General features: G+C 35.9%; 1 protein-coding gene across 1 annotated transcript in view; it reads right to left on the reverse strand.

The window, feature by feature from the left end:
• The window catches only part of CTNNA3 (catenin alpha 3), a 1173927-nt gene extending 1165824 nt beyond the window's left edge, over positions 1-8103 (reverse strand). Inside the window, exon 1 of the mRNA XM_058671693.1 lies at positions 7948-8103. The gene's annotated coding sequence lies outside the window, so the exon portion shown is untranslated. The remainder of the gene's footprint in view (positions 1-7947) is intronic.
• Between the last annotated feature and the right edge of the window lie 1986 nt (positions 8104-10089).

Genomic DNA, 10089 nt, shown 5'->3' on the forward strand with positions numbered 1-10089 from the left:
CTTTTTTTAAAGGGGTGATTAAGTTGAAAGCAAACTGTTAGAGTGAATCCAATATTAGATTTGATTCTTGTCCATATAAGAGATTAGAAAATAGAGAAATCAGAGATATGTACTCAGAGCTCAACTGTGTAAGAAAGGTGGCCAAGGAAAGAGATCTAAAGAGAAAACATGTTGAGCTCATTGGATAAATATTTACTTACCCAAAAACTAATGAACCAAAGCAATCATCTTTTCATTTGTTCATTGATCATAATAGCTTTCTGTGAGTTAGCTCATCACATATCATTCGTTCTATTGGACTGTCCTTATTTGACTGCTTATCTTATCCTTTCGGTTCTTTATAAAATCCTACAGTGATTCATTTGTGTCAAATGGTCTACAAGTAAAGCTAATCATTTTTTCTAATCTTGTCACATATTACTGACAAGATTGATTATTCTACTTTTCCTTACTAATTTTTATTTTTATTGGAAAGGTATATTTACAGAGAGAAGGAGAGACAGAGAGAAAGATCTTCCATCCACTGATTCACTCCCCAAATAGCCGCAATGACCAGAGCTGAGCAGATCCAAAGCCAGGAATGGGTTTCCCAAGCAGATGCAAGGTCCCAAGGCTTTGGGCCATCCTCTACTGCCTTCGCAGGCCACAAACTGGCTCCCATATGGGATCTCCGCACATGCAAGGCAAGGATTTGGCCACTAGGCTACCATACTGGGCCCTTACTTACTAATTTTTAAAAGTTCTTTATAAAATCCTATGCTAAATAATTTTCATTAAATGACCTGTCAGTCAGTTATTTCCATAATAACAGTATATAACAAGCAATCCTAAAAATGACACAGGGCAACATTTATTCTCTCATATGTACTTTCAGACTGAATGAAGATTCATTCAGGATAGATCTGGTGGAGCTGTTCCAAGTGCAGTTTGGGGGCTTGGATATGCTCCACATTTTTCTCATCCTTCTTGGACAAGCGGACTACCTGAAGCATGTTATTTTGATGGTGGCAGGAATACACACAGTACCCATGCCATTGGGTTTTTAGTTTACCCAGCATAGTAGCTGGATCAGGACAGCCTTCCAGCACAGTTACACAGATAGCAGAAACAACCATTCATGGAATAATGTAGGATTGAAGTGGGTTCTGCTTTAACGGTATTGGACATTCTTTCTCACTAATTTTAATCAAGAACAGTTCAATGCAACACCAACAAAAAACTTTCCAAAGGCCTGGCACAGTAGTTTAGTGGCTAACGTCCTTGCCTTGCAGCCATTGGAGTGAAACAACAGATGAAAGATCTCTTGCTCTGCCTCTTCTCTCTGTAAAGCCATCTTTCAAATTAAAACAAACAAAGCTTCAAAAAAATGAAGGAGATCAGGAAACAATGACCTGGTTCCCTGGGATATAAGGACTCCATATCCAGACTTCAAAATAACATAGACAGGGTTTCCTGCAGGAGGCTTATACATCACTTTCACAGAAATCAATTCACACTGCTTCAAATTATTTAGGAGCAAATTTGTCTCCAAGTTGAAGAACAAGTAATAAGAAAAGGAGAAATGTTTACCCCAATGGACATATACTTTATATAGTCCAAAAATTTAACAAGATATTTACCTTTTACTTCTAAGAGGTATCAAAGTTAATAGCGATGAAGCTTAAAGAGGACATGTATATCTCATTTTTTACTAACATGACAACGAAGTCATTTTTAAAATGTTTCAATAGAAAAATATTCAAAATTAATATATAATATAAAAGAGGTAGATGTCTTAGAGCTTCAAGGGAAAATTATCTCCAAAACAAAACAAAGTTTAGAATATATCCTCAGTGTGTTTCATTGATATGCACAAAAAGATCAACTACGGGGAAAAGTGATTAAAAGGCCAAATAAAATGATGAAAGTTGATAGAAATGAGAATAGAGACCAAAAACAGACCTGGTAATGATTTAAACATCCAGGAATTGGGCAAAACACAAAAAGACAATAAAGTAGTTAAAATCGAAATCAGAAAAATCACTGCTTTCCTTTATATCCTGCTGTCTACCGATAACTTCATCACTCAGAGAGCAAAGGAAGCCGAAAATGAAACTGCTGTCCTAGACTTAATCCTTACCAACAAAGAAAAATATATTAGCAAAGCAAAAGTGACAGGAACCTTGATGGAAATTGAACGTATCACCCTGGAGTTCATTACAACCAAGAAACTAAACACAGAACAAAGAGAAGTACTTTAGGTGGCTTGGCAGTTCAAAGAACATACGAGAATGCTCCAGGGCCAGATTGCAAAATGAAAAATGGGTCAAAAACTAAAACCCACTACTGCAATCACATATTAGGAAAAAATGAGAAGCAGCATATGCAAATAACTCAATGTGGTGTGCAAAACGTTTTCTAAAGAACAAGGATTTTAAAATAGCTTAGAAAGGTAGAAGGGTAAAAGAAGGATAAATACATTCTAGCATTGGCCTGTTAAACAACAGACCAAATCAAGAAGGAGAGCTCTGTAAAAACACTCATGTAAAAATTTACAGGCTATATTTAAAGATGAAAAGACAAAAAGGGTAGACACCCTTCTCCACCTTCAGGAACATTTCAAAATATTAATAAGTGACAGGAAGCAATGACAATACTTTTAATTTGTTTTCATCTTGTATATCAAGGAGACTGGCCTTTAAAATAGAAAAACTGTGTCAAAATTCATAAGGAAATTGATTAACATGAAGGGACAAAAGACAGTTAAGGGAATACTTAACTATTTTGATAAATGTCCACTTCTGGATGTATTCTAGATTGATCCAGGATACTCTGGCTCTCCAGAGGGTATCTGACAAACTCTGAACACAATTTGTTGTCACAATTTGGATAGAGGTGATAATATCTAGCGTCTAGTGGATAAAAGCCAGAGAGAGACACTACAAAAGATACACAGGACAGCCTCCTCACAATAAAGAATTATCTGGTCTAAAATTTAAGTTGTACTGAAGAAAACTTGCTGTAATAAATTACCTCCATAAATAGACAATTAGACAACTACACCTTCCCTTACAATGTATAAATCTGAATTGTAAATATATACATTATCACAAAATTTTTGCTGGTGTGTTTGAATAATAATGGAAAATGGTATAGTAATATAGGACTGGAAACTAAAAAATCTCCCACAAATCATAAAGTTAGGTCCTAAACTTTAAAACCAGCATACCTTATGAAGATTCCTGGCAAAACATTAAAATATTAATGAGAAAAGAGAATAGTGATTTTGTAATATTAAGGATAGGTTCATTAAAAACCCCTCATTCTAAATTAATTTTCTTCTCTTTTCTATTTCAATATCATCAAAGCAGTCCAAATGGTTTCACTAAAACATTTCACAATCTTTCATGAAATCCTCCTTAAGAAGACGAAGAAATTCAGGATGCCTCATATATTCTTGGACAGAACACACTGTTAAAACCTGTTTGGAAAGTGCACTGGTATAAAACTGCACATACACAATGAGGATATTTCGCCTTTTCCTTACGGCACCAGTTAAGAGTCTTGTCCCACACTAGAGTACCAGATTCATCGCCAAATTCTGAATCTTGACTCCAGTTTCTGCTAATGCAGATGTTGGGAGGCAGCAGTGATAGCTCACATTATTGGGTTCTGCCATTTATTTGAGAGACCAAGCATGAGTTTCCAGTTCCCAACTCTGGCATTGCCCATCCCCGACTATTATTAACACTAAGGGAGCAAACCAGCAGATAGATGATCTGTCTTTTCTTTATTTCTCACAAATAATTTTTAATTGCATAAGCACAAATTCTTAGAGTAGACAAGGCCATCACTAGGAATCTGAACATATCGCTCTCTCTGAGTGTGCACAGATGCATCTAAAGGATTGTGGTACCACTCACAGTAACACAAAGGTAGAAAAAGCCTAAGTGTACACCAGTAAGGTAGTATTTAAATAAATTTTAATATATTCTTTCAATGGTATAACTTTAACTATGACAAGAGGGTAAGAAAAAGCCTTGAGAAACGCAGAGAATCTAGTCCAGCTTTGGACTAAGTACCCCTTTGGAGAATCTTGGGGAAGTTGGTTTTATTTCTCATTCTCCTTACCTCCACCCACAAAAATATACACACCAGAAAGGAAACACCAGTGGGACAGGACTTCACTTGGCTCACTAGCATCTATCCCAGAGAACTATGTGTAGCACACAAGTTAGCAGAAATGAATGGATTCCAAAGTCAACATTGAAGTAGACTCGGCCCTTTTGGCAATCCAGCATCTCCTATCACTCTTCGAGCTACTCAATCAGCTATCTCAGGGGCCCTCTGCATTGACATGTTTTGCAGAGGCCTCATCACCTGAGAGCTAGAAATTCATTTATTGTCTAGCTAATTGCACACCTCCATCTAAGCTCTCTGCCCTCTTACATCTAGGCAAATATCTACATGGTATAATTTAAACTCAGAGTACAGGTCAGTAGTGAGATAAGACACTTGTGCAAGAATCTAGATTCAGGACTGCTTCCTTCATCTAGAAGTTACTTCCTAATTTTTTTTTTAAGATTTACTTACTTTTATTGGAAAGGTGGATATACAGAGAGGAGGAGAGACAGAGAGGAAGATCTTCTATCCAATGGTTCACTCCCCAAGCAGCAGCAACAGCTGGAGTTAAGCCAATCCAAAGCCAGGAGCCAGGAGCTCTTCCGGGTCTCCCACACGGGTGCAGGGTCCCAAGGCTTTGGGCTGTCCTTGACTGCTTTCCCAGGCCACAAGCAAGGAGCTGGATGGGAAGTAGAGCTGCTGGGATTAGAACTGGTTCCCATATGGGATCCCGGGAGTGCAAGGCGAGGACTTTAACCACTATGCTATTGTGCCAGGACCAGTACTTCCTAATTATATAGATGATTTACTTGACCCAAGCTCCTTATATTCTTGCCTGGACCAGTAAATAATTGAATACTGTGGATCACATTTTAAATAGCACTAAATTAAAGGAGGAGGCTAATGTGTTTCAAGTTCCAGTACCTCTGAGTCTTTCTGTGCACTAAGAAATGTTTTCATCTAAACAACTTCTCTATTGACAGAAAGCATCTGAAGCTGCAGAAGCATACTGGTTATGAAAATGACAAGCAGGAAAAACAGGTGGGGCTGAAGTGTCAAATAACTTGACCTAATTTACAATTTTGCATTTAGAAACTTAAAGTCACTTCTTAGAACCTAAAAGTTAGTGATTAAGTTGCTAACAGATTACTCGATGAGTCCCAGGCAGCAATAACGTGGCTAAACACAGTAATTAAGCATGTGAAAAATCAGGCGCAGTAGCTAACAGTTTTGTTCACTTTCAAAACTTCTGCAAACTCAATTACCTGTCACTTCTCATTAGATTTGTAACTTGGATAAAGGCAGGAGTTCCACCCCACAGTACCATGTCATTTAAAATCCAGTAACTAAGCAAAAATTAAAAAAAAATCATGCTTTTTGGATCTCTAACATTCCCATGAGCCAATGATCCATAAATAAACACAATTTTTAAGTCTTCATTAAAAGCACATAGTTTCTCTTCAGGCAGAATTAGGCTTCCAACTTCTTTTCTTAAATTTTAATTCCTTCTATTCCAAAAGGCGCGGGGGAGGGGGGGAACAGGAACACACAAATACAATTCATATGAAACAGAAAATGGAATTCTCATCCTTCCCTAGTTATCACTGCCATCTAAGTATAACTGACAAATAAAGTTCCATAATTTAAAAGACAGAATACATTATTTAAGAATTCCTAACTCCATACTTCATCATCGATTAAATAGCACTAACGTCTGTACTCTCTCCACTTTGATTTCTCTGTGCCAGCCACCATTCCAATAACTTATTTATCACTAAATTCCTTAACTTGTTTGCCCTTCAGCATTCTATTTCTACAACTATAGCTCCCAAATATAACAAAATTTAAATTGGTCTTCCATGACTCAGCCTCATCACGCTTATTCTATTCTCGTGCTTCCCTCAGTAGAAAAACCCACTACTGACTTTCTGTCCCACCTCTTTTTTCCTTCCACTGTGTGGCAAATAATTTCCTCCAAAAATTTTAATTTTCTCAAAGTGTTATTATAAGTAAAGTACTTATTCTTCCTTCCCTACTATATTTTGATTCATAATACTCACATTGATCAAAACCTTTTATAAATGGTCTTCTATCAAAAGTTATTTATAAATTCTAGTGTTCTAGAATCCAGAGTAATATAGGTGGTCAAAAAAACTATTTATTGGTTCAGGAAAAGGTGAAGCATCTTTGACTCTCATGTATAGCTTTGTTGAAATTTGTGAAAACTTAAAAGTTGAAATTTTGTAAGGAAAAAGGTGTGTCCTTCCAAACAAAGTATATTGCTATTCATGTGCCTTATAACAACCAATAAAGGCAGACAGGCTTACCTTCTTAAGAATCACAATCTTTGCCTTCAAATGTAATGTTCTCTAATCCAACAACTCCACAGTTAAAAATAGAGAGTAAGAAATTTATCTTAAATATAAATGCAAATATACATGAATAGATAAATGCACAACCCTGTGTATCCTAGCACCTGGATGTTTGGCAATGATTAATAAAATGCATGAATTTGGAAGAAATTTTACATAGCTATCTAGAATGGAATCGATGTAGAACAGATACTGTTGTACAGAAAACATTTTGGATAGGTTAAACATAAAAAGCACGATTCTAAATTGTATTACTGAAATTATTTTTAAAGTTGTAAACAAAAAGGCTGTAAGGAAATATACCAATGAAATTACAATTTTCCTTGTACTTTCAAAATTTCTACAATGAGCACTTTCATAATTTAAAAAAGGAAATTTTACCATAACATTTCAATCTTTCACTCAAGTAGTAACAAAGACTCAGACAATATGTAGAAAATAAAAAACAGAAGTAACAGCAACTACATCGACATACATTGGACATTTCACAAATGTAACTATTAAAGTATTATTTTTATAGTGGTTGATGAAATTTTACTAACACATTCAAACACATCATTCAGATTTGATTGTTGATAATCCACATTTCAAATCATAACTGTTCTCAACTCATTGTCCTTTCAGTCCGTCTAGATAAGCCAGAGCCAAAGCGAACTTTACATCCTATTTTCCCCTTGCCTTTAAAGCAAGTCACTGAATCTCAGGTACCTCTAAAGAAGTTTCAACAGTCTGCATGTTTCAGTGACTCAAAACCTCCAAAATCAATGAACTTCTTAAAGCCTGACCTCAATTTCTTCCTTGTTTCCATTTGAACTCATTTCTTGCAGTTCTGCCTTCAGTGCAATCAAAAGCATCGGCTTGTAGTTACTCACACTCTGAAAGGTACTTTCACCTATGTCTGATTACTAGATTCCCTGTCCACTCTTTAAAATTATTTTCATGTGACTGTAAATGCTACTCAGTTTTTATAACATTGCTTGTCTAATATTACCAATAATAATATATAATAAATGCTAAATATACAAATCGATGCTTTTGTCACTATCTCATTTGAAATAATTTCCATTTACCATAAATAAGCATTTGGTTGAAAGCAAAATCCCTTCAATATTTTCCATCTCTGTTCTCTCTGCCAATCCCATGGCAAAGCATGAGCATCCAGGCCATATCTTATCTTTTCCTGCACAGAATCCAATAGGCTTTTTATAGCCAGAAACTCTCTGAATGCAAAGCACGACCTTGGCTGGTAGCTTCCCCTGGCACTAGTTCGAAAGTTATTTATAACTCTAAAAGTATCGTGAAAGCCCACATTTCTCATCATAACTAGTCAAAACATTTCGTCTTATACATAGTGTGATCGTCTTTAATCCAGAAGGAAACCATACGTTTTAAACCTACAATGTCTGACTAACATACTCAAGGCAGAGATGAGAATACCCTGAAGTGCAGTTCTCTTTACAAACTTGACTCTTACCTTTCAGTTGCTTCCTATAAAGTAAACGTGCTTACTCTCTTGTTAGGAATTTTCCAGATTGTCCAAAAAAGAAATTCTGGATGAAAAGAAGAACTTCTTGACAGTCCCAGAGTTACAAAATCCCAAACTGAGAGACAGTGACAGTGGGGCAGTCACTTTAGCTTAGGCACTGTTCACCCAGGATAAGAAAGAAAGGGGAGGTTACAAACCAGGGTGGGTGGTATCTAATCCTGAACCACTAGTCACTGACCTCACTGACAACTTGTTACTGAAAATACTTTGTTGAAAAAGGCCAGACACACACTTTGCCTAGAGACCTACAAACATAGCAGTTAGGAAGTTCTGAATAAGTTAGATTTGTGTTTCTCTAATCCTTTTCCAAAATAAGGACCTATTATGTCTCATCAAATTTGAAATCTGGAATTATTCAAAGTGAGAAATGATTTTTAAAAAACAGGAGTAACTTGGACGCAGGAAATCCTCACAGAATATAATTATATAAAATGCATTGTCTTTGAAACCACGTAGATGATTGTATTAAAGCCAAGCATTACCTCTAAGACAGTATTTTTCCTCTGAAATTTGTCAGGTCTCATACCTTCACACCAAGTCTTATGCTCTCTGGGTCCACTATTTACAAGGAGCCACATAATTACTAGTAAAGAACATAAATTGAAGATGTACCAAAAACTCCACAGGTGGAACCATCATTTTTAAATCACCAAAAGAAAAAAAAAATGTCTTCAATAAATTTTTTTTTTCTCTATGGCCATCCTTTTTTTTAAGTCTTCTTCCCTTTTTAAAATAACTTCTCCCTCAATACCTTACCATTCACTGGAACAATTTTGCATATTCCTGCCTTATTCCTAATAATTCCATCAATTCCTTGACACCTAAATGGAATAAATGTAGTATTTTTTTGGACATTACAGTTATCACTTTTCTGTTTTTCTTCAAACAGCTCCTAAAATAAGAGGTGGAAACTAAAACATGAGCTATTCATACAGGTTTTGATAGTCCTATTGTTACAGGGCTGAATTTAAAATAAAAACAAAGTATTTCTGTATCAGCGCTGCAATATTCTTGGAGCAAATAAGTGGAAAGGTAGAGTCCTGGGATTGTCAGAGATAATCAGGAAAGGGCTTTTGATTCACATAATTACCTAGGAAACCTAAAAACTAATGGTATTTTTATGTAACTTCCTTTAAAATGTGTGTAAATAGCATTACATTTATCTCAAGATTTTGCAATGCTAACATACTGTCCTCCCAAGATGTTTTTAAAAGCAGCTTTTTCCCCTTGGAGAATCTAGGAAGAGCCTCTTTTCACAGAGAGACAAAGAGCAAGTTTTATGTCTCTCAATCCATCTTTTCTTGGATAAAGAAATCACTTGACACTTGCAAAATAGCAAGTTTTGTTTTAGAGCTTTAATAATGAAAGTTTTCCAAACTCAGACTGTTGAACTGAACCCAAGATAAGATATCCAAGTTGTACTCTAAGTCCAGCCTGCCTTTCCTATAAAGCCATGATAAGTAACTTACCTGCTATGTGCTTCTTCTTTACTTTCTTAAAATAAAAAATACCGTTCTTGCTACTTTTTCAGAGAGTATGTGAGTTAAATGGATAAAATCTGAAGTGCTTAAAATAACATTGAATTCGTCAAAGATTCAGTGTGACAAATGTTATAGTACTTGGTGTTATCAAGATAATTGAATATTATAAATATCTGAAACATAATTTTAAAGAGCTTTCGTTGAGTATGTTTATTCTAATTCCCTCATAAAAGTTCAGGCTCCGAGGTAGGTTTTAACTAAAGTATTTCCCACTGTAGCCACAAGAGGTCCTCTCCTAGCAATTCAAATCACGTTGTGCTGGTTGAACAGGGACCCCATGGTCCTCTGTATTTATATCTATTTGCTAACAAAAGACACAGATCACCTATGTCAGATTTCCACAGCTAACTATGGAGTAGCAAACAAAAACCAAGAGATCTGGCTTTCTCCTTGTGATCACTGAGGCATGCTGAACACTAAATAGTTCCTGTAAACAACCCAGCCACTGCATTTTGCATCCTGGCCCTCTTCCAGATTTTCACAGTAATTCCTTCTTGTCACCTTGCCCAGTCTTGTTCAGTATTTATTC

Source organism: Ochotona princeps, chromosome 13, assembly GCF_030435755.1.
Source record: "Ochotona princeps isolate mOchPri1 chromosome 13, mOchPri1.hap1, whole genome shotgun sequence".
In the NCBI taxonomy this organism is placed as follows: Eukaryota; Metazoa; Chordata; class Mammalia; order Lagomorpha; family Ochotonidae; genus Ochotona; species Ochotona princeps.